At 37.9% G+C, this 23,772-nt stretch overlaps 2 pseudogenes across 1 annotated transcript; both read right to left on the bottom strand.

The window, feature by feature from the left end:
- Nucleotides 1-324: 324 nt before the first annotated feature.
- LOC143878833 (L-type lectin-domain containing receptor kinase IV.1-like) lies at nt 325-19,794 on the bottom strand (annotated as a pseudogene).
- Nucleotides 19,449-22,743, bottom strand: LOC143880087 (L-type lectin-domain containing receptor kinase SIT2 pseudogene; annotated as a pseudogene). Its single transcript, XR_013251496.1, has 2 exons — nt 20,670-22,743; nt 19,449-19,704 (listed from the first exon to the last, which is right to left on the bottom strand). The product of XR_013251496.1 is annotated as an L-type lectin-domain containing receptor kinase SIT2 pseudogene (transcript).
- Between the last annotated feature and the right edge of the window lie 1,029 nt (nt 22,744-23,772).

Raw genomic sequence — 23,772 nt, 5'->3', positions numbered from 1 at the left:
TCGACTACAATCGTTGCTCCAGTAATAAATGTGTTTGAGGATATATGCGTGGGTGCATGAAAATAGGTGCTTTAAATGCTCCTTAACGAGTGCCCTAACGTTAGCAAAACCCAAAAGGAAGGGTTAGCTTTGATGGCATCTATAAATGCTGGATCCAACGTCTTGCAAGGAGGAAAAGGAAAGTGCCATAGGTTGGAAAAGCAATTTTCTAGATTCAAAAGTCGGGATGGTAAGCGTTTTGCAAAGAAATAAAAGGGGGAAGACATGAAGGCACAAAGAAGAAGATCATTTGGAAACTTACTCAAACATGAGGTGGGCAATCCATGCAGTAAAATAAAGTTACATTGACCATATAAAAGCTTGTATTGCACTTAAAGGGAATCAAAAGTTACATTGACTCTATAAAAGTTTGTATTGCATCTAGAGGGAATCAACAGCCCCCAAAGAGGATTGACTCACCAATTGACGATGAGTATCCACCTGACTTGTCTAAAGAAGAAGGATTGGACACGATGAAATCATCCACACCTTCATTGTGCCCCAGTCGTGGAAAACTAACACTGAAACTACTTGCCGACAGTTCAGGTAGAGGAACATCACCATCTAAAAACTGCATGACTTGCCTCATGCATGGCCTATAGGCCGATACAGGATGCGAACACAGCAAGCCAAGCTTTAGCACTAACTCCATTTCCCCCACTACGTAACCACTTCCCAAATTCGGATCACTTGTCTCTAAAATTGTCCCTCTCCTCCAACATTCTGACACCCAATCAACAAGAACCACTTCTTCTGCAGACGCCCGTGGATATATTGGTCTCCTTCCACAAGCAACCTCGAGTATAAAGGCCCCAAAGGAATACACGTCGGTGCTTGTAGTTGCCTTGCCAGTTCTGCTCAACTCCGGTGCCATATAACCTAGAGTTCCGACCACATGAGTGGTTTGAGGATCGGTTCCATGATCATATAATCTCGATAGACCAAAATCACCTAATCTTCCATTGAATTCATCATCTAGTAAAACATTGCTCGCTTTGATGTCTCTGTGGATGACAATCTGCTCCCATTCTTCATGCAAGTAATAGAGCCCGGAAGCTACTCCTTTGATGATTCAAAATCTTTGATTCCACGTTAGAACCGAAATGGGTTGATCAAAGAGTAATTTGTCAAGACTTCCGTTGGGCATGAAATCATAGACTAAGAGGAGCTCTCCTTTACGCCGGCAATAGCCGAGTAGCCGTACTAAGTTCCGGTGCCGGAGCCTCCCAATGCTGATAATCTCTGCTATGAACTCTCTCATCCCTTGCCTTGATTCATGGGAGACTCTCTTCACCGCAACTTCAACTTTAGAGGAAGGTAACACACCTTTGTACACCCTACCGAAACCTCCAATGCCTAGAAGCTCTGTGTATCTGAAGCCCTTGGTGGCTATGAATAGATCCTTGTATGAGAACCTTTGAGGCCCATACTCACGCTCCCAGTCCTCGAGTATCTCTGCAAATCTGATCTTCCTTCTCACAAAAAGAAGAACACTAGTGAGGATCACGAAGATGAAACCTAACAGAATTGTGGGCAACCCAACAATCAACATTTTTGATTTCCTCTTGGGACCTCTCCGAGGGAGCTTAGGAAGGCGTGATAGATCGAGATCTTGAGCATTCCCGTTCATCCGAAAGCTCCATCCCAGAACATAGTTAGAAGTTATGACCGCTCCCGTCGCTGAAGAAAAACCCACGTACATATTTTCTAACAAGACTGATGAAAGATTAACCCTCGAAGACAAGAGAGGGCGATTCGGTTTAGGTTTCTTCACTGGAGCTATTGTGACATCAAGTTTCTTATGTCTACCATTGTACTCTACCCAAACCTGCATTGGTTCGCCACTTAGAAGGCTTAAGTTCTTAATCCCACCATTTTCTTTACTGTAATAAGCTGCTGGGGCCGAGTTGGTAGAATTTAAGCTGTTGATATCGATTCCGACGTGGTTATCGTCAACATCTCCAAATTCGAGGTTCTGGACGGTATCGCGCTCAACGGCAAGAACATGATTAGTAGAATTTCCATTGTTGCTCGAATTGAAGAGACCTATATAATAATGCAGGGCCATGCCCTGCATTATTATTTTTTGATAAAATGAAAATGTCTTCATAACAAGAGGATGCAAATCGTGTCGAGTTGATGCAATTAATTATACAACTAGACGTCAACGTCAGAATGTACGAAGAGTATATTTGTTAATGACACTCATCTCTTGGCTTTACACCTTTTTAACTACCTCTCAAAAGTCAAAAAGTTATTAGAATTCCCATATAGCTCTCACAAGCCAATCAGAAAAGTATAAATATGGTGATTAGTGCGATTATCAAAATCTGATGCGTGGGAGCACTAATCACAATATTACCAAAATGGCCTGATGGTTAAGAACCTTTTTTTATGACATAGGGTATCCCCACCCCAATTTTCAGGGCGGGACTATTCTCTACATATGCGCGCAATCACCCCTAAACCACACACATCGGGTAAGCCCGGGGGATTCAAACTCGTGCCTATGGGGAGCATACCCATGATTTTATGCCAAAGAGCCACACCCGTACAGGTTCATGGCTAAGAACTTGTTGAATCTTAACTAGCAGCTCCTTTGCGAAATACCATTTCGCGACGCCTCTTTTACAAGAGTTAAGAACCATATATATCATAACTGAATTTGTCTTCTCTATTTAATTAAAATAAGGTTGGTATGAGGTGGCACATCTCTTCTCTGAAACACAGGCTGCAAAATAGCTTTTGCAAAATTTCCTATAAAGATTATTTTAACCCCGTCGAGAGTCTCCTTAAAAATCATGTTTTTTAATCTCAGCCCTTCACAAAAAAGTGAAATGTTCCTAATTTAAGACGTTTATAAGTGAACAGCTTGTTATATTTTCACCATTGCCTACTAATCAAGTTATCTTAGCTGCCTTATTGAAAATTTCCTACGGGAGACCATTTTTATTTCACATAGGCATTTGGGTCTCTCGATATGGTAAAATGAGAAATATTGAAATTTGGACACTGGAGTCCAAGGCAGAATATCTATTGGAATATGGTATGAGCCCCTCTGTTGCCTCACGGGTATATTGGACTGCCATTATCCAAACGTGAGCCTGAGGATATGATTTTTGGATAGGCGCAAAGTCAATGTTAGCTTCGCCACGGAATGTGCACCGAGACTTGGAAGTCTCCCTACTGACTTGGAACAGAGATATCAATATCTATAGAGGCCCGGACTTTGACTCAGCTCGACCACAAAAGGCAAAAATTGAAGGAAAGAAAAGCCAGCCGCATGTTCTGTTGAGTCTATGTTTTTTTCATTGCCGACATTCATAGAAAGATAGAGATTACTGTGGATGATTAAATCCGGGGATAGGGAGTTCTCATGGAGGAGGCAGAAATTAGCAATCCTTGGGACTTACCCAGGGTTTATGAAAGGAAATTATAGAGATGAAACAAGATGCAACTGTAGATTAAATTGAAATGGAGAGGGAACGCCTTGATTTTCTTCCAATAAGAAGAGCCGTTGTACGACAATGGCATGAGTACTTGTTTTTATTAATTGAATGAACAACATGGAGAGATGTGATGATGCCGAAATCTAGTTCTAGGATAAATGGCTGGTGATCGACCTGCGCTCATAGAGAAAGTGTTAGGGACCTGGAGTTGTGTTCTGGGGGACCACTTGGACGCTCAAGTTAGAAATCGGCACAAGAACAAGGCTAGAGGTTGAAGACAAATTGCAACTCTTGATAGAGATCGGAGAATGTGGACCTTTGAGCGTGGGGGTCTTATTTATATAGGAGTCCACAACTATTTAATTTAAGAGGAAAGTTCAACAACAAATTTAAGGTGATTTTTGTTTCTGTTTTTCCTCTTTCTAAAATATGGCATTCAATGATGAGCTTACGTCGGATTCCTCAAATCCGAGCAAGCCTTTTCGATTCAGTGGTGCTAATTTTAAGAGATGGAAGAAGAAAATAGTTTTCTATTTAACCACTAAGAAAGTAGCCCATGTTTTGGATGACCCTAAGCCTTGGAGATAAGAACTTAAACCAGTTAGATCTGTTTTGAAAAATTACTAGAAAGATTCTGATTTCCTACGCCAAAATTTATTCTCAATTGCCTCTCCTACGAATTGTACGATTTTTATAGTAACAGTAAGGATTCCAAAACACTTTGAGAAGCCTTACAAAAGAAGTATGTTACGGAAGAGGCCGGGTCTAAAAAATATGCGGTTAGCAAGTATTTTAGATATTACATAGTGGATGAGAAGACGGTGATTTCTCAAACCCATGAGTTGCAAAAACTTGTTCACGACATCCTTGCAGAAGGAATGACTACCAGTGAACAATTTCAACTTGCAGCCGATTAACAAATTACCCCCTTCTTGGAAAGAGTTTAGAAATTCCCTTCTTCATAAAACTAAAGAACTATCAATGGAGGGTCTTCTTGTTCGTCTTCGAATTGAAGAAAAAAATCGTAACCAAGATAAGAAAGAAGTGAATATGGAAAATGTAACTAACGTTATTTCTGCTGTTAAGAATCAACACCAGAAACCGCAAGTGAATCTGAAGCCCGAAAAGAAGTTGAAGAAAATACAACAAAACAATAATCGAGGTACCTTTAAACGTCAGAACCAAAACAAAGCTTCTGAAAAGAATGACTATTCTAAAGTTGTGTGCTATATATGTGGTCTCAAAGGTCATATAACACGGATATGTCGACGAAAGAATAATACACCTATCCCTCAAGCCAATGTATCCGAAGAGCCACTTGTGGCTATAATTACTGAAGTGAATGCAGTTGGTGGATCTAAAGGATGGTGGGTTGACACTGGTACGTCCCGTCATGTGTGTTTTGACAGGAAGTGATTCAAGACGTATGCACCTACAGACAATGAGAAGAAGGTTCTGTTAGGGGACTCTCATACTACAAAGGTACTCGGTGTTGGAGACGTTGAACTTTGCTTCACTTCTGGGCGAAATGTGATGCTGAAGGATGTTCTTCACACTCCAGACATGAGGAAGAACTTAGTTTCTAGTTTGCTTCTTGACAGGGCTGGTTTTAAACAAACCATAGAGTTTGAGCAATATGTTGTAACCAAATTTGGATCCTTTGTTGGAAAAGGATATGCATGTAATTGAATGTTCAAACTGAATGTTGAAATAATAAATGAAAGTGATTCTTTTGTCTACATTTTTTTTTGTGTTAATTCATGGCATGCTAGGTTGTGTCATATAAATAGAAAATATATGCATAACATTAGTGTATTAGGTATGATTTCTAAAGTAGTCTTAGAAGACTTCAAAAAATATGAAATATGTAGTAGGGCTAAAATTTCTAGAAAACCATTCAAAAGCGTTGAAAGGAATTCAAAACTTTATAGTTGGATCATAGTGACATTTATGAGTTAGATGTTATCTTAACTCGTAGTGGTAAAAGATACTTTATAACTTCTATAGATGAATTCTCTAAGTATACAATCATCTATTTAATTAGACATAATAGTGAAGCATTGAAGATGTTTAAGGAATACTTATTAGAGGTTGATAACCAATTCAACAGTAAGATTGAGAGACCTAAAAGTGATAGATGAGGTGAATACGAGTCAACAAAATTAACTAAATTTGTTAAGTCTTTAGAAATTATACATGAAACAACTGCTCCTTACTCCCCCGCCTCAAATGGGGTTGCAGAAAGAAAAAATGGAATGTTAGTGGAACTTACGAATGCTTTACTCCTAAGTTCAGGAGCCCCCTCTAACTTATAAGGAGAAGCAATTCTAATTTCTTACTATGTTATTAATAGAATTCCTAATTATAAAACTAAAGTTTCACATTTTGAACTATGGAAAAGTAGGAAACCCAATGTGAGTTACTTTAAGATTTGGAGATGTATAGCTTATGTACGACTTCCTGATATTAAGAGACCCAAACTAGGAAGTAGAGCCCTAGAGTGTGCCTTTATGGAGTGTACTCACTCACAAGTAAGACTTACATAGATTTTTATACCGTAATTACAATGTAATAGTAGAATCAGTAGATGTTGAATTTTTTGAAGACAAGTTTCCATTTAAGCCTAGACATAGTTGGGGTACCGAATCTATTTAAAATAGTGGGGGTAGCAAGCCTAGATTAGAGACCAACACTGAAGTTGAAGTTGAACCTAGGCGAAGTAAGAGACTTAGAATAACAAAGGATTTTGGGATTTCTATGTCTTTAACCTAGAGGGAGATCCTTCTTCCTTAGAATTTGTTTTGTTCCCTTCAGACATTGACTATTGGAGAGAAGCCATTAATGATGAGATGGAGTCTTTGATGTCAAACCAAACTTTAAAATTAGTAGATTTACCTCAAAAATTTAAGACCATAGGATATAAATGGGTTCTTAGAAGAAAATTGCAACCAAATGGAACTATAGACAAGTCTAAAGCTAGGCTTGTTGCTAAAGGTTTTAGATAGAAAGAAAATATAGATTCGTTGATACATACTCACCAGTCACTAGGATTACATCCATTAGAGTTTTGATTGCAGTAGCGGGAATCCATAACTTAATAATTCATCAAATTGATATAAAGACTGCATTTTTAAATGGTAGTCTAGAAGAGGAGATATATATGGACCAACCTAGTGATTTCATAAATCCAGGTCAAGAAAATAAAGTATGTAAGTTGATAAAGTCATTGTATGGTCTAAAATAAGCACCTAAATAGTGGCATGAGAAATTTGATAATGTCATTATATTAAATGGTTTTAGAATTAATGAAAGTGACAAATAAATATATTACAAGTATTATAATTCCTATTGTATTATAATTTGCTTATATGTGGATGATCTTTTAATATATTTTTTTCAAACTTAAAAGTAGTTAAAGAAACCAAAAATTTATTAATGTAAAATTTTGATATTAAAGATCTAGGAGAAGCAAATGTAATTTTAGGAATTAAAATTACAAGAACAAAATATGGTATATCTTTAGACCAGTCCCATTATATAGAAAAGATACTTAAAAAGTATAGGTACTTTGATTATAATCCTGTATGTACTCCTTTTGACCCTGGTATTATACTATATTCTAATCAAGGTGATAGTGTTAATAAAAAAGAGTATGATAGAATTATTGATAGTTTAAGGTATGCTACAGATTATATTAGACCTGATATAGCATACGCTGTAAGTATATTATGTAGATATACTAGTAATCCTAATATAGAACATTGGAATGCTATATCACGAGTCATGAGATACCATAAACGAACTATTAATAATGGGCTACACTACCAAAGATTTTTCATTATTTTAGAGGGTTTAGGTGATGCCGATTGGAATATGTCAGAAGATTTCAAGGCTATCACTGGTTATGAATTTACTGTTAGTAGTGGTGCACTTTCTTAGAGATCCAAGAAACAAACTCTCATTGCTCAATCAACCATGGAATCTGAGCTGATTGTCCTAACCTCTGCGTGTGAAGAAGCTAGTTGGTTAAGAAACTTTTTATCTGATATACCCATCTGGGAAAGACCTGTTCCCATTGTTTTGATTCACTGTGACAACACAACTGCTATTGGAAGAGTACATAACAAGTAATATATGGAAAGTCGTGATAGATACGCCGAAGACACAGTATTGTGAGAGAGTTGATCTCTAATGGATCTGTCAGCATTGACTTTGTGAGATCTTGTGCCAATTTGGTATATCTCTTAACTAAGGCCTTGTCAATGGAGAAAATCTGTAATACATCGACGGGGATGGGACTAAAGCCCATTTATAAGTAGTTACATATGATAGATACCCAACCTAGGGAGTGGAGATCCCAAGAACTAGGTTTTCAATGGGAAAAATGAGTTATAGTGTAACTAGTGGACGCTCATATTGATTTCGAGTTTGACTCAATGTACATCCCTATGGTGTAACTTAAGCATGATATCTTGAAGCTGTAAGGTTGAGTGATTACTCTTAATGAGATCTATAACTCATATGAGTGGGATGTCTAGGCTACAGGAGCATCCTTGATAGACTCACCTACATGTTAGCGAGGAACTTGGCCGCTTCTAAAGATAATGAGGGCTTATTCTCTTATGCTTACATGGATATTGGGATGTAGCGCATGGCTGTAACGTGCGAGCTTTTTAGAACCAATTGAATACTTTAGTATCATGTGTGTTGTGTACGTTTTTCTGTACCCAAGGGTTGTAGTTCATGACATAGTCACTATCAATTCCTTACGGTTAGAATGCATTAACACTAAGTAAAGGTTCAAGACATAGTCACCTTTATTGTATGTGGTACTTTGCTAATTGTTTAGCGTCAAGTTTTATTATTTCATTTTTTTAAAAGGAAGTTTTTTATTTCTTTTTCTTTTAAAATAAGTAGGGGATCGTTAGTATTTTAATAATAAAAGTAAAAAGAATTCCCTTTTTGCCTTTTAAGAAGATTCCTTCTGCTTTTGAAATTTTCACCCAAATTTCAAATAGATTCTCTCTTGTGTACTTTTCCCACCAAAAGTTTGAACCTTCTGAAATGTGCTCTCTTTTTCACTTGTGAAACATAGTCCCACATTGGAAAGTGGGAGAAATCTCTACATCCATATAAGAGGGAATGTTAAGACAAAGGCTTCGGCCTCTCAAGGGCATTCAACTTTGTTTGGGTTGGAGCTTTTACATAGAACAAAATTCAAGTTAAAAATAGACGCGTGCCCTTGCCGAGAATAGCCATGTCCTGCCATGTCGGGGCGTGGGTGCATGTGAGGGTTTGGGTTTGGGTTTTTCCTAAACGAATTTATCTTTTTTAAACACTAAGGCTTATGTCTTTTGGGTTTATTCTCTAACATATCTTTTCTATTTTGAACCCAAAAGACATATCCTCTTAATCCAACCGCTGGAACCCTCTTAAACAATGTTTTAAAATGTATTTATTTTTAAATGATGCTTTAAAGAACTGTTATGTTTAAAAGAGTGCCTTTAACAGACACGTTTTGCCTATAAAAGAAGGCCATTACCAATGTTTTAGAAGTGAAAAGAAAGCCTTCTCTATTTCTGTCTTTTACTCTCGGTTAACGGAAGACTATTCCTACTCTATCATACTGCTTTGTTAATAGAAAACCGTTTTCTTTCTCTGTTCTTAATAGAACGTTCTTCTTCTTCTCTCTGTTAATAATAGAAAGGAGTTATCCTACCTATATTTCACAGTAGCCTCTTATTTTCTGTCTTCTCTATTTTTATAATTTTGCTGGGCAATCGAAGTATTCGTTGTGTGGTTCAGATCTATCTGATCGTGCAGTTCATATAGGTATTGACTGTGAGTCGAGATATTGTATCCTAGGAGTAATTGCATTCAGATCTGCTGCATCAAAGGTTCTTCCGCAGAGGCGCAAAATCACCTTAAAGAGAGCGATCTAGTCTGTGCCTCATTTCGCCGCATCGAAAAGTTTTGACTAATCATCTAATTTTCTGTTTTCACAGAAATTTAGGTAAGTTGTATTTAATTTAAGAGGAAAGTTCAACAACAATACTAAGTTCCAATGCCGGAGCCTTCCAATGCTGATGTTCTCTGCTACGAACTCCATCATTCGTTGCCTTGATTCATGGGAGACTTTCTGTCATGCCCCAAACTCGGGATCTAGACCAAAAAGCAACAGCACCGCACACCTGCAAGGCGAACCCTACAAGCATGCAAGGCATTCGATATCAAATAGTGCAAATAATATCAAAGCAATTTTTCCATCAACACAAAACTATCATAGCTAAACACGATTTTCTATTTTGAAAATATATTTAACCATTTTAGTAATTCAAGATAAATACAATGAATGATACTCGTGGTCAGTAGCCCGAATAAACAGGTTCATGTACAAATCAAGGCTATGGGACGCTCTCCCATGTCCCAAGATAGAATTGCGTTCAATATCTGAAATTTGTAAGCCACGGGTGAGTTAACGCTCATGCAAGCAATAAAGCACAACTACGGTTAAGTAGGCCAAGAGAGGTAAGTATGCAAGTGGCAATGAAACGGATATATAAAAGTTCAATATCATTTACCATTCTGAATTCAAGTACTATTATTCAAGAAGGATTACTCCAAAGAAGTCAACCCTCGAAATTCGAAGGTTCTAGTACGCAAGCCAATGGGTTAGTAATCAGAAGGATCCAAAGAGAATCACACGCGCGTTTCGGAATTACCAATGGTTCTAAAGTATAGTTCGCAATTCGACAAGTTCAGATGTTTCAATAATTCTTTCGATTCACCATTCATAGTTCAATATTTACGTTCAATGACTAATCAAGACAAATACTGGGGTTCAAAGTTTTCAATACGGCGTCGACGTATCAGAGTCAAATTTTTAGAAATTCAATAGTTCTTATCACAATACATTATTCAATGAATCAGAGGGATGGTGACTTGGTTCAGAATTTGATAAAGCCACGGAGTCCTGCAGAACTCTGAGGTTCAGATAGACAGATAGACACACTGCTTATAGCTTAAAGCCAGCGGTCAGCGGCTCCAGATAATACTTGTCGACAAGGTCAATGAACTATGCATTCCCCACTTATTGGGTCCAATGAATTATGCATTCCCCACTTATTGGGTCCAGTGAATTATGCATTCCCCACTTATTGGATCAGAATTGAACTTGGCCAATATTATAAGTAAAAAATGTTCAGTCTTTGCCAATGTATTATGTGTGCCCCACTTGCGGGGTCCAGAAAGTCTCACAAGAGATGTCAATCACAAGGTAGTTCAGTATTCAATGAGTGTACAAAATTTGATAAACAGATTGTTTAAAGCAGGAAAGGATACACCCTTAGTATGCGGGACAATAATAATCGTGTCACAAGGTCAAACGGATTTTAGAGTTCAATAACAGGATAGGCACGAATCAAAAGGCTTGCATAGGATAATTCGATAGTCAATACAAAAATGGAGGGTCAAGCATATGTTAAACTATCGAAACCATAAGTTCAAATTTTGAGAATCTATATAATCGCATTTGAAAGGATAAATCCAAAGAGTGTGGAATCATACAAAATCATGTAGTCCAAGTGTAGGCAAAAAGGGAAACTAAGATAGACAAATTCAGATAAGTAATATGTCGAAGTTCCAAAACACTATTTCTATATTTTAATAATGGTATGAGTCTAGCTCAAATTGAGAGAAACCAAGTAATGCAGTATCACTTACCTCGATCGGAAATTCCCTCAAATTTGCCATAAGGATTAATTTACTTGACCCAAACAAATCATATTTATCTTTTAGGGGCTTAGGAGTAAGTCAAAACAAACAATCCGAAAATCTGAAACCCCCAAAACAAAAATCAGAATTCCAACATGTTCGGGCGCCCAACTCAGAATGTTCAGGCGTCCGAGCCTTCATTCAGATGACACTCGGGTGCCTGAGAGCCCACCCTGCAAACTTTTCCAAAATTCAGAACTCTCTGGTTCCACTGATCCCGCTTGCCGTGCGCCCGATCCAGTCTATTCTTTTAGTGATTTTGGTTTTTCAAAATCATGTATTTTACATGTTTTAGTATTTTGGAAAATGTTTTATCAAAAATGTTTGGGAAAAAGAAAATGTTTTCTTGGAAAGATTTGCTTTTTACAAAAGGATGTAGAAGTGTAGTTGAAAAGATAGTCTCGTACCGAATGAGAGAAAGGAAAGAGAATGGCTTATAAAGCACTACACTTCTCTATTACTTGTTTCATTGCACATTGGGTTGAACCCATGGTTGGACCCGCAGGACGGTGCAACGCACCGTTCGCACACGCGCACGCTCACGAGCGCACGCAGCGTTTGCAATGAGGGCGCATAGTGGCGCTTTTTTTTGGCGCACTTTGCACTTTTCACACAGAATAGACACCAGGTGGTCTATAAAATGTGCAGAATTCGATCATTTCAGTACAGAAACGAATTGGCAATTCTGACAGACTTTAAACTCTCTTCTACACTCCTATCTGATCCCCAACTATTTCTACATACTATTTTTCTTTTTATTTACTGTTCTAGATACTGTTCTTCTCCAGAAACAGTATCTAGAAATTTCTCTAAGGCTTGAAATTTCGGAAGGGCATTTCAGGTTTGATTCCGCTAGTGCGAGGCATCATCAAACATTAGTAGGGCTTCCCTACTAGGCTTCATTGTATCTTGGAGGCAATTCGCGGATCCCCTTTTGCACACTACTGGTGAAGGCGAATCTTGTCTTAAGGAAAGTGACATCACGCCTTGAAGCAACAATTTCTGTTTTTATCACCAACAGTACCCTCAAATTGTCCAACAATCTTAAGACAAGATTTTCTACTGTTGTTCCAATGACACTTTTTTCGGTTCTTCAAATGACCCAAGACTTTGTCAAACTCGAACGTTTCGACAAAGGAAATTTCAAGCGCTGGCAGAAGAAGTTGCATTTCATTCTGACTTCGCTCAAAGTGGCTCGTGTTCTGACAACTCCAAAGCCAGTACCAACTGAGAATGAGACTATGGCACAGGCTCGTGCAAGGATGAAGTGGGAACAGGATGACTACATTTGCAAATGGCACATCCTCAACGCTATGTCAAATACACTGTTCGATATTTATCAAACCATGGGTTCAGCCAGCGAGATTTGGAATGCACTGGAAGCGAAGTACATGGCAGAAGACGCCAGTAGTAAGAAATTCACTGTGAGTCGGTTTTTAAATTTCCATATGGTAGATGACAAGTCTGTCATAGACCAGTTGCATAAAATTCAACATATTGTGAGTCAAATTCATTTGCAAGGGATTCTACTTGATGATTCCTTCATAGTCCCTTCAATGATTGACAAACTTTCGCCATCTTGGAAAGACTTTAGGAAAAGTCTGAAACACAAGAAAGAGGAAATGTCTCTTGAAGACTTGGCTCAATGCCTCAGGATTGAGGAAGAATCAAGAATCAGAGACAAGAAAGAAGATGAACTTATATCCTCTAAGATATATTTGGTGGAAAATGTCAAGAATCTGAACCAACAAGGAAAAGACAATCAGAAGAGAAACAAACACCCTGAAAAGAAGACTAATAAGAATAAGAAAAGAAAAAGTGCTTGTTTCAACTGTGGCAAACCTGGCCATTACAAGAGTGAGTGTCGGCTTCTTAAGGATAAGAAGCCGGGTGCACCAACAGACAAAGATAAGTTTGTGGCCATGATTTCTGAGGAAATGTCCTTGAAGATGGCAATGATTGGTGGATTGACTCTAGTGCGATGAGGCATGTCTGTAAAGACAGGAACCTGTTTTCAACTTATGAAACAGTTGAAGATGGAAGCGCGTTATATATGGGAAATTCATCGACAGCAGAAGTCAAAGGGAAAGGAAAGGTAGAACTTGAGTTCATATCCGGCAAGCGACTCACTCTAATCGATGTCTATCATGTACCAGAAGTTAGAAAGAACTTAGTATATGGAAGCATTCTTAACAAGAATGGCTTCAAACTTGTATTTGAATCTGATAAGTTCATTCTTTCTAAGAGGGGTTCTTTTGTTAGGAATGGATATATGTATGAAGGAATGTTCAAAATCAATATCAATAAAGTGAATTTCTTTGCTTATATTTTGGATTCTTCTTTATCTTTATGGCATAATCGTTTAGGACATGTAAATACTAGAAAAATGAATGATATGGTTAAGTTAGCCTTAATTCCTAAATATGAAAATGACTTAGTAGATAAATGTAAAACATGCATGCAAACCAAGATAATCACTAAGTCATTTTCTAAAGTAGATAGAACTTCTAACTTGTTAGATTTAGGACATAGTGATGTATGTGACATACATAGTGTTCCCACAAAGGGAGGTAAAAAGTACTTTGTTACATTTATTGATGATTATTCTAAGTACTGTTATGTATATCTTCTTAGTCATAAATATGATGTTTTAGAAATATTTATGATTTATAAAACAGAAGTCGAAAACCAATGTGAAACAAGCATTAAGTGTCTTAGATCAGATAGAGGTGGTGAATATCACTTTCCTCATTTCTGTGAATCAGTAGGCATTGTCCATGAAACTTCCGCCCCTTATACACCACAACAAAATGGTGTAGCAAAAATGAAGAATATGGCACTTACTGAAATGATTAATGCTATGCTTGTTAATTCTGGTTTAAATAAAAGTTTTTGGGGTGAAGCCTTACTTACGGCTTATCACATTTTGAATAGGGTACCTAGTAAGAAATCTAATATAATCCCTTATGAATTGTGGAGGAAAAGAAAACCAAACTTAACTTACCTTAAAGTTTGGGGTTGTAGGGCTATAGTTAAAGTCCCTAAACCTAAGTTAAGAAAATTAGGTGAAAAGGGTATTGAGTGTATCTTTTTAGGATATGCTAGTCACAGTAAAGCCTATAGCTTCTTAGTTATAGAATCTAATGATTTCATAGAAGTCAATACCATAATTGAGTCTAAAGATGCCATTTTCTATGAAAATAGATTCACTTCAATTCCTAAAGAAATTGAACCTACAACTTCTGTAGAACAACATTTAGAATCACAAACAGAAGTTGGTGAACCTAGTGTATAACCTAGTAAAATAAGAAGAAGTTCAAGAGATAGAAGGGATAGGAGTTTTGGCCCTGACTTTGTAACCTACCTGGTAGAAGAGACAAGATAAAAGCTTCAAGGTTCTGTCTTGTTAAACTTAAGCATAGAAAGTGACCCTCAAACCTATGGAGTAGCCATAAAGTCACAAGATGCTGCCTTTTGAAAAGAAGCAATTAATGACGAAATGGATTCTATCATAGGTAATAAAACTTGGATTTTGGTTGATCTACCTGGGTCTAAACCTATAGGATCTAAATGGATCTTCAAGAAGAAGAGTAAAGTCGATGAGACTATAGAAAAGTTTAAGGCAAGGTTAGTTGCCAAAGGGTTTACTCAAAAACCCGGTATTGATTACTTTGACACATATGCACCAGTTGCTAAGATTTCTACCATTAGAGTGTTGATTGCTCTAGCTTCCATATACAAACTTCACATTCACCAGATGGATGTTAAAACCGCATTCTTAAATGGTGAACTTGAAGAAGAATTGTATATGAAACAACCTGAAGGATTTATTCTGCCAGGCCAAGAGCATAAAGTATGTAAGCTTATCAAATCTTTGTATGGCCTTAAGCAAGCCCCTAAACAATGGCATGAAAGATTTGATAAAGTCTTAGTGTCAAATGGTTATAGGATTCATGAGTCAGATAAATGTGTGTATAGTAACTTTAAGGGTGTCAAAGGTGTTGTTATTTGTCTATATGTTGATGACATGTTAATATTTGTACCGATATTGAAAGCATTCAAAATACTAAATCATTTCTTTCTCAAAACTTTGATATGAAAGATATGGGTGAAGCTGATGTGATTTTGGGTATTAGAATCATAAGACAGGATAATGGTCTTATTCTAACCCAATCACATTATATTGAGAAGGTTCTCAAAAAGTTTAACCATTTTGAATGTTCACTCATTTCAACACCTTTTGACCCAAATATGAAGTTGTATCTTAATTCTGATAGGACTATTTCTCAACTAGAGTATGCTAGTGTAATTGGTAGTCTTATGTATGTTATGTCTTGTACTAGGCCAGACATAGCATTTGCTGTAAGTAAACTTAGTAGGTTTACCAGTAATCCTAGTTTTTTTCATTGGAATGCAGTCTATAGAGTTTTAAAATATTTAAAGAAAACTATAGACTATGGTTTATGTTATAGTGGGTATCCAACTGTAATAGAAGGATACACTGATGCTAGTTGGATAACTGAGCGTATAGACCATTTATCAACCACTGGGTGGATTTTCACCCTTGGTGGGGGAGCAGTCTCCTGGGCCTCTAAGAAACAGACATGCATAACAACTTCAACTATGGAAGCAGAGTTTATAGCTCTGGCAGCATATTGTAAAGAGGCGGAATGGCTTCAGAATTTGTTATTGAAAATTCCATTATGGCCTAAACCAATGCCATCGATTTATGTCCATTGTGATAGTCAGGCCACACTATCAAGGGCATATAATTATGTTTATAATGGTAAGTCCAGACATATAGGACTTAGACATAGTACTATACGAGAGTTACTTACTAATGGAGTAGTAACTATTGATTTTGTGAGATCGAGCCAAAATTTGGCCGATCCATTCACCAAAGCTCTTGCAAGAGATCTGGTGTGTAAAACATCATTAGGGATGGGGTTAAAGCCATTAACCAATAGTCAGCAATGATGGAACCTCAACTTAACACTTGAATAAACATCAAGTCTTCAGTTCAATGAATCCAAGTACATCATATGGAGTGATTGCAAGCACTGTAATCTGTATTATTTGCCATCCCAATGTAAAGTGCTTGGTACCTGTAATGTTTAAAAGGAGAAGGCTGAGTATTTAAACTCTTAATAGGCTTATAACATAGTGTTGGAGTGTTTTAGCTACAGGGGCACTCTTGATAAGCCTACCTCTATGAGTGTGGGAGTGGTGCCGCTTCCTATGAGACTTGGCTAGTCTCTAGAGCACTCATGAAACTAAGATATAGACACAAGGCCAATACATGTGTCAGTTTTTTTAAAAAATTGCCCAAAGATGTGAAATCTTGTGTGTGAGACGTGTCCGGTTAACCAAATAGAATAGCTAGTTCAAAGGTACGTCTACTATTCAATTCTGGTTAACTTTGATGTGTCTTCACTAAGTGAAGGTTCAAATCGAGAGATACCTTCATCTATGCATAAGATTTCCAAGCCTGAAGAGAAAACTTTCTTTGATTTTGAAAAAGGTGGGGGATTGTTAGTGATTTTGGTTTTTCACAATCATGTATTTTATATGTTTTAGTATTTTGGAAAATATTTTATCAAAAGCATTTAGGAAAAAGAAAATGTTTTCTGGGAAAGATTTGCTTTTTACAAAAAGATGTAGAAGTGTAGTTGAAAAGATAGTCCCGTACCGAATGAGAGAAAGGAAAGAGAAGGGCTTATAAAGCACTACACTTCTCTATTACTTGTTTGATTTCACATTGGGTGGAACTCATGGTTGGACCTGCAGGACTGTGCAACGCACAGTTCACACACGCGCACGCGTGACATGGGCTATAGGGCGCATAGTGACGCTTTATTGGCGCTTTTTTTAGGCGCATTTTCACACAGAAAAGATACCAGGTGGTTTATAAAATGTGCAGAATTCGGTCATTTCATTACAGAAACGAATTGGCAATTCTGACAGACTTTAAACTCTCTCCTACACTTCTATCTGATCCCCAAGTATTTCTACATACTATTTTTCTTTTTATTTACTGTTCTAGATACTGTTCTTCTACCGAAACAGTATCTAGAAATTTCTCTAAGGCTTAAAATTTCGGAAGGGCATTTTGGGTTTGTTTCCGCTAGTGCGAGGCGTCATCAAACATTAGTAGGGCTTCCCTATTAGGCTTCATTGTATCTTCGAGGCAATTCGCGGATCCCCTTTTGCACACTACTGGTGGGGGCGAATTTTGTCTTAAGGAAAGTGATATCACGCCTTGAAGCAACAGTTTCTGTTTTTATCACCAACAGTACCCTCAAATTCTCCAACCTATTCAGGAGTTCGAACACGAATTTGGGTTTCATCCAAACACGTAATCTCTAACGAAACACATCGCTTGAATTGATTAAATTATATTCTAGGATTTTCAAGAATTAAGAAATCATCATAAGATGGAGATCTAACCTTGGATCGTGATCTTCGGTCTTCAACTTACTTCTCTTCCATTGACCATAGCTCTCCTTTTCCATTTCTTGATCAAATCATATAGAAGAGGCTTACCTTCCTCATTAGAGGTGAAAGATAAATATTCCTGATGTATAAACGAACCCAACTCAAAGTCCTATTTAACTTTTCTTTGTTGTGTATCTGACTGCCATAACAAGGAGTACTCTTTTATTCTCACCAAATCTCATTCCTTTTTGAAGAGTGATGACTTCCAAATTTTGATCAGGCTACTGCCCCCAAAGGTGTGTTGCCGTTCAACATTGAACAAGGCCAAGGAGAAACGTTCTGGGTGTTTTTAAATGGGTAACTAAGTAACTATCCAGATGATATTTTACAATGAGTACACTTGCTAAAGCTACCACAAACTACTTCCAGGGAACTCACGTTTCCAAATTTCTTGCGCACGTCTCCGAGAGTCCAAGAGGAGCACGTATCACTCTTAAGATTAATAAATTCTATGCTAATTCTCTAAATTTCATACGAGCTATATCAACTAAAAGGAAAGTGTCCAAAATTTTTGCATCTTGAGGTAGCTTTCCTTATAAGCCTCTTTCTTTATTGGATAAAAATTAAAGGAAAAAGAATACACAAAGTAATTTTATTAGCTTGGAGAAAAAGCTAGGAAAATTGCTATTTCAAACATCACCCTTCAAGGCCCCTTGTAATTTAACGCCTTTACACTTTGTGCTATCAACACTTCACAATTTAATTCGCTACATGCTATAAACATCGTATTCCCATTTGATAAGTACACCCCCTTCAAATTTAAAACAATTCAAACTAAATTTTGATATTGGCACTCTCCACAAGCGATAAAATTTTTATACTCGAGTTTTGATAAAGACACCATTAGAAAATAGGGGTTTTCTTACGGCGGGGCCGGGTATTACACTTTCTTCACAGCAACTTCGACTTTGGAGGATGGTAACTCCCCTTTGTACACCCTACTAAAACCTCTGATGCCCAGAAGCTCTGTGTCTCTAAGCCTTTGGTGGCTATGAATAGATCCTTGTAGGAGGACCTTTGAGGCCCGTACTCGTACTCCCAATCCTCGATTATCCCTGCGAAATTGATCTTCCTTCTCACAAAAAGAACACTTGTGAGAGTCACCAACATGAAAATTGAAGTAATTGTGGGTAGCCCAACTGTCAATAGTTTTGATTTCATTTTGGGACCTCTACGAGGAAGCTTAGGAAGGCGTGAAATCGAGGTCTTGAGATTTCCCATTCATCTGAAAGCTACATCCCAAAACATAATTTGATGTTACTATCAATCACGTTGAAGAAGAAAAACCCAGGTACATATTTCTAACAATACCGATGAAAGACTAACCATCGAAGACAAGAGAGGGCGATTAGGCTTTGGTGTCTTAACTGGAGATATTGTGACTTCAAGTTTCTCATCACTACCGTTGTACTCAACCCAAACCTGCATTGGTTCTCCACTTAGAAGGCTTAAGTTCATAATCCCACCATTTTCATTCGTATAATAAGCTGCATGGGCCGAATTGGTAGAATTTAAGCTGTTGATATCAATTCCGACATGGTCATCGTCAATATCCTCAAATTGTGGGTCCTGGATGGTATCAAACTCAACGGCAAGAACATGAAGAGACCTATATATGTGCTAGCTAGAGCTCCGGGGAGCCCTCTCGAGGGGGGAATGATGAAGGCCATCCCGTGGCTGAAATCAGTATACTGGGAGCCAATTGCGAAGACACAAGTAGTAGAAAAGGAGTAAAGAGTACCATTGGTAGAATCCTTAAATTGAAGAGGAATGGAGTGTAAGGCATGACCCTTGCGTTCCTTTGTATTGTTCGTTAGCTGCAAGAGGCCGTTGGGGGTGGCTTAGATCGGTGCTAAGGAATCCATTGTAGATGAAAACATCATTGTTAGATGCTGAAACTTTGTTGAGGATGAGAAACAGTAAGATCTTGGTAAACATGGCTGACATCCTGCAAGCAATTCAAAAAGTCATTCAAATATTTTTCACTAGTATTCTATAAGTGAATCAAAATATCATCTTTTACAGCTATACTCTTCATTTTACACTATTTTAACAACGAATAACAATGTTTTCAACTCCTGATGAGTGATGAGCTTGTTGAATTTGGATTTGCTGAGTTTAATAGAGGAACCAACAAAATAGAAAATCATTGGAGAGGGCTTTTTGTTTTTAGGAGGAACAAAAGAATTATTATTTTTTTATTTGTGACTAATCAACACCACCAACAAACACCCTTCAAATAAAATTTTGCATCATAGGTTTAATAAGTTACCGGTCCAAATGAGCTACCTTTAAGTGATACGAACTAAAAAATTAAAATAAAGACTCAGCCAATATACATTCACACCTCCAAATACAAACTGATAAAACAAAACAAAACAAAGCAAAAAAGAATAGGAGAAGTCTTTTGGTTTTTAGTAAGAACAGAAGAATGCTTCTTTTTTATTTGACTACTCCACGCCCTTTAAATAAAATTATGCGTCTCCTCTTATGAATTAAATTAAGATTTCGGAATGAATAGGAAGAGACATGCATTTAGCTGTATAAAGTCGAACCAACTGAAGCCCCTATACAATCATCGTGGAGTCTTTTTCACATGGGATCAAAATAGATTATCAAAATCAGACAAGTCAGTACTCATGATAAAATCACTCTATACGGATATCTTCGTTACACCATAGAAAAAAAAAACACCATTTACAACGAAGAAAGTGAATTCAAAACAAGGCATTGTACTTAAAGCCGCCCGTGTTCGTTTTAGATTATGACAACCGATTATCAATCACAAACCTATTATTGGACTCAAAATTACTTTTAATTTTAAGTCCAATAATCGGTTTCGTAATGACAATCCCTTGTTGCAATCTAAAACGAATAACTTTGGTGATCATATACAAAGTTCATTAGCTCTACCAATTTGTCTGAATCAGCAGCCTCCACCTCTGGAGAATGGTGACTCCGAATCCGTAGTAGGATAAGACCCTTCTTCCTGTTCCACTGCTATAACATTGGCCCCAATTCCATCTGATCTATAGGGAAAAGGAGCTTGGCCTTCCAAAAATTGCACTACTTGCCTCATGCTAGGCCTATTTTCCGGCAAAGGTTGAGAGCAAAGCAAACCAAGCTTTAGTACCATTTCCATTTCCTCCACCACATAAACCTCTCCTAATTTCGGATCCACGGCCTCTAAAATCGCCCCTCTTCTCTCACATTCTTGCACCCAATCCACCAAGAGAACCTTCTCAGGTGGCACCTTTCCTTCTATCGGCCTCCGCCCACAGGCAACCTCAAGCATAAAAGCCCCAAACGCAAACACATCGGTACTTGCAGTTGCCTTGCCGATTCTTGACAACTCTGGTGCAAGATACCCAAAAGTCCCCACCATATGGGTTGTTTGAGGATCACTTCCATGATCATACAATCTTGCAAGGCCAAAATCTCCTAATTTCGCATTCAATTCATTGTCTAGTAACACATTGCTGGCCTTGATATCTCTGTGTAGGACTACTTGAACCCATCCTTCATGCAAAAAAAGCACCCCTTCAGCTACATCTTTGATAATTTGAAATCTTTGATTCCAAATAAGCAAAATCTTTGGCTCATCAAATAAGAACTTGTTCAAACTACTATTTGGCATGAAATCATAAACCAAGAGCAGCTCTCCTTTACGGCGGCAATAACCTTGGAGTCTTACCAACTTCGGATGCCGAATCCGGCCGATGCTCGCAATCTCGGCAATGAATTCCCTCATTCCTTGTCTGGATTCGTGGGAAATTCTCTTCACCGCAACTTCGGCTTTCGATGTTGGTAACACACCTCGATACACCATACCGAAACCTCCAACACCCAGAAGCTCTTTCTCTCTGAAGCCCTTTGTGGCTATGAATAGATCCTTATAGAAGAACCTATGAGGACCATATTGGAGTTCCCAATCCTCGAGTATTTCGGCAAATTTCTTTTTCTTTCGATATGTAATTACACTAAACATGGTCATCATTAAAAGAAGTACAGAGATTATGGGCAACCCAATTCTCAAAGCTCTTCGTTTCCAAACAGACAATCCAATGTGAGGAAGAAGTGGAAGGCTCGAAAGATTGAGTGCATTAGCTTCCCCATTCAACTTAAAGCTCCATCCCAAAACATAATGAGATGTTAGCATTGACCCCGTAGAAGACGAGAATCCGACGTACATGGGATCTTTGATCAAAGTCGAAAGATCGAAAGGCAAAGACAAGAGAGGAATGACGGGTTTAGGTACATCGATAGGGGATAGTGTTACGTTAAGTTGCTTTCGGACCCCATCATATTCTATCCAGACCTGCATTGGATCTCCACTTTTAAGGGAAAGGTTTTGAAATCCCCCAATTTCACTAGAGTTATAACCTGCTGGAGAGGATAGAGTTGATCTCAAGCTGTTTATATCAATACCCACATGATTGTCATTTATGTCCCCGAATTCCGTGCTTTCGATTGTGTCAAGCTCAACTCCAAAGACATGATTAGAAGAATTTCCATTGTTGGTCGTATTGAAGAGGCCTAGATATTGGCTGGGTAGAGCTCCGGGGAGCTCTTCTGACGGAGCGATGAGAAAGACAATCCCGTGGCCGCTCAAAATGGGATCTTCATGGAGAATTGCGAAGACGAAAGTGGTAGAGAAAGAGAAAACATTACCATTTGAGGTGTTGTTCCAGTTGAGAGGAATGGAATAGAAGGCATGGCCTATCTCTTGCTGGGTATCGTTTGTTAGCCTCAAGAGGCCATCGGGTGTTATCTCTGCTATGCCTTTCAGGGTCAAGTTAGAACTGAGGAATCCATTGTAGGTGAAATCATCGTCCTTGCCTTCTGAGGCTGCAAGGTTCAAGAGAACAAACAACAGTAGGATCTTAGACAACATTGCTAAAACTAAGAACTCAAACTTTCCTTGCCTATTACATCGTTATTCATAGCATGACTTCATAAAGAGGATTTCACTTATAAAAAATAAAATCAAGGAAATATTCACCAAACCATATCTGGAAAATACATTCCCGGCTATACAATGAATGGCAGATGATGGCACGTGTATGGTGATCAGAACTGCACTATAGATCAACGGTCAGGATTGATAAAAGCATCTTTTAGCATGTACAGCATCTTTTTAACGTAAGATTGAGAAATGAGTCTAGAATTCAAGTTGGAATAATTTAGGGTTGGTGCAAATTACGAAATTGTATTTGACCCATCAAGACAGCTTGGCTACTCGATCAAGACCGTTCATTAGTTACATGGACAAAAATGCACCTATCAAACATAGGAAACGGTCGCCTGCAAGTGGAGGTCAGAAAAGGAGGGCCAATTATTCTAGAATAACTGTGAAAAGTCCAACGATTGTACTGCTGGGATTGTCCCAATTGACAAGATTTTCGGGTCAAGGCACATTACTTAACTGGATTTAACCTAAGTAATGGACCCGATCAACATAAGATTGTGACATGTGTACGGTTGAGATAAGTCAAAAGTTTGGTGCTTGACCTAAGTAATGGACGGCAACGTCAAGGAAAGTGGGGTCCACATTATTTGGGTGATCTAAACCATTCATTTGTTGGGCTCTGATATGTGCCGAGAAAATCATCTCCGTATGATGATCCTAACGCTCCCATATGTGATCACCATATAAATTCTCTCTAAAATAATATACCAATAAGACAGAGAATGATGTGGACAGTCTCCCCCTTCAGTAGAATCCGGCCTTCATCCCTTTTTTAATTTAAAAAAAAAAAGAAGAATCATTTAAGAGAGTCACCACCGACTCTGGATGCCAGAATTTTTTTGGTTCTCGGGACTTTTGTGGAATTTCCGCAGGAAACCCACGTTTGGTTGCTAGTTATATAGTGGGCAAAAAAGAATCCCACAAACTAAAATAACCCCGTACGAAACCTTAAGCTGGGAAAAAAAATCCCAGGAACCAAAATAATCCCGCACGAAATCCGAGGAACCAAAATAACCAAAAGAAGAACTTTTTTCTTTACAAAGTGGG

The sequence above is a fragment of the Tasmannia lanceolata genome, unplaced genomic scaffold, assembly GCF_043159265.1.
Source record: "Tasmannia lanceolata isolate RefF3 unplaced genomic scaffold, GAP_Taslan_0.1 ptg000006l, whole genome shotgun sequence".
Lineage (NCBI taxonomy): Eukaryota > Viridiplantae > Streptophyta > Magnoliopsida > Canellales > Winteraceae > Tasmannia > Tasmannia lanceolata.
Note: the sequence above shows the minus strand (reverse complement) of the source record. Positions and strands in the feature narration are given on the sequence as shown.